The sequence below is a fragment of the Macrobrachium nipponense genome, chromosome 17 (assembly GCF_015104395.2).
Source record: "Macrobrachium nipponense isolate FS-2020 chromosome 17, ASM1510439v2, whole genome shotgun sequence".
In the NCBI taxonomy this organism is placed as follows: Eukaryota; Metazoa; Arthropoda; class Malacostraca; order Decapoda; family Palaemonidae; genus Macrobrachium; species Macrobrachium nipponense.
This window is the reverse complement of record NC_087210.1, coordinates 45,368,208-45,370,707: the sequence shown is the minus strand read 5'-3', so window position 1 is coordinate 45,370,707 and position 2,500 is coordinate 45,368,208.

Genomic DNA, 2,500 nt, shown 5'->3' with positions numbered 1-2,500 from the left:
CTTAATGTGTGATATACTACTGCGGGTGCCTGCTAGGGCAAAGTGCAATTTGGTAGGCCAGATCAGGCCTACCAAATTGCCTACCTAGTTTCGAGGATTCTGGAAACATCCTGTCCAAACTGGATATGTCACTCCCAAAACTGGATTAATTGTCTTGGATTCTTTCATCTTTTCCTCTTATCCTTTGTGGGTAACTGAAAGAGGTCATTGGAAGCTGGCAGAGGAGGTGTGGAAAAAGGATAACAATAGTGGGTCAAGAGGCTTGAGTCAGTAGGTGTGAGTGCAGGAGTGAGGAGGTGGAGTCACAGATGCGGAAGGCTCCAACAACAATTGCGAGGGAAAGGGTCAGGTGAAATGGTAAAGGGTCAGGTCAGAGGAACCTCACGTGAGATGGTGTGAATCCTGGCAAGTGAAGGGGCTACTACCTGTTAATGGCCTTTGTCAAATTAGATCGGGGACTGTAATACAGTGGGATACAGTGGCAAAGGGGGCGCAATTCCCTTAGGTGTCGTTGACCCTTTTCGGGATTTGGCTTACAGGATAGCTGGGTATGACAAGTAGATGACAAGCAATAAATTAAGTTTGACAAGTCATTAAAATGAAATTAGGAATGTTATCCAACTACGAGCCGGTTTTGGGAAATAAAAGTAGAGAGACTAAGTCAAAAATGTTCTCACGGCTGTCAACAACATCCTGACATAATAGGATCGTCTTATTGTGTCCCTGACATGAAGCAGTTTAGGCTAGTTTTTTTTCTTCTTCTTCTTCCTTCTTTTCGAATTCTACATTATTATAAAAATTTCTCTTTACGTTATTCCCCCTAAATGTTAAGTTTGAGCAAAGAAAAGAAAATGAAGAGAGTCCAAAAGGACGTTCGTAGCAATATATATATATATATATATATATATATATATATATATATATATATATATATATATATATACTGGGATCTATAATAACTAAAGTAGCTTCTCAAAAAAAGACACATTTGTTGGTAATTTTCTATTCAGTTATAGCAGCTCTGAAGAGTCAAGAACAAAGAATGTCATCGTTTGCAGTGAAAGAGCTTAAGAATGAAATTAACTAGGCAAAAATACATACGTACATACATATATTTAGGTATTAATAGTCTTTGGCTCTCAGCAAGTCTTTTTTTCAATTCTGTGTAAGCATCATAGTCTTTCTTGAATGAGAGAGAGAGAGAGAGAGAGAGAGAGAGAGAAATGATTTAATTCCCAGGTTTTATTAGATATATTCTATCTCGTTGTTCCTGTTATATTTTGCTTCTCGGTGTCTTTATCTAGCAAAGGCTATTTTGATAATTTCTGAGGTTTGGACTGCGAAAAGTACAGGTTGTAGAAACAGCAACCTCTGTCAACATCTGTGATTAATGATATATCAATAGAAAATCTTTTTCCATTTTGATTTTAGTTTAAGAGGACCTTTTGTTCCTTTTATGCAGACTGTATTACTGTTTTCTTCCCATTCCATTCATGTGGGAAAAGTGAAAAAAGTCTTGGGATTTGCATAATTCATTGTCGTCTCTTCTGAAGTGCTAGTTTAGTGGCAGCTTCTTGTCCTAAATATTTATTAACTCTTTGGATGGCAAGCTTGATTTACAAACCTATTGTCTCTTCTTAATAAAATAGGCCTGTCTATTGGCGGTCAATAAGGTTCTTTACTTTAATTCATGTATTTGTTGCGTTTATGTTGGTTGTAATAATTGCATTCATGTACATTAACCTTCATTCGGGATCTTCGGAAATTGTCCCGTGTAGTCAGTCACACACAGGCCGAGAGCCAGACCGTTTCAGGTTTACTTTATTTCTGAGCGTCCATCACCTTGTGCTTGCATTATTTGTGAGCTGGGCAATTTATATAGCCATTACGGCGAACATAAATCAGGGAATTTGCATTCTATTTATTATATCCTTCCCTATGAAATAACGTGGTAATATTGGGCGTTATTGATATTCGATGAATACGACTCACACAAGGCATTTGTTATTGGCTGCTGTTTGCTTCTTCCGTCTAAATTTGTGTGCCTGTGTTTCAGTATACATTTTGTACACCTCTCTCTCTCTCTCTCGTGCGTTCGCGCTCACACACACACATACACACAGACACACAAATACGAGTCACTAAGAGTTACTTGTATTGCTTACAAACATTTGGTTTTTGTGTAACTGCATAGTATGATAATCACAAACGTAAATGTTTTTTTATTTGAGATTTACTCGGTGGTATAATCTTCTCAAAGTCATTCCAATTGAAGCAAATCACATGACAGTGTATTTTAGAAATGTTATGTATACTAAGGTTATACTTCTTTTAGGCTAAAGATTCATAACCTTATAAACTTCAGGTGTTTCATAAATTCCCCAATAATTTTCTGTGTGATCGAACCCCGAAAAATATTTGAAAGATTTCCTACACGTAACATTTATAATGCATCTCGTATCTGGCCCCCTCTCGGCGAATCTCCTCTTTTTCAACAGCA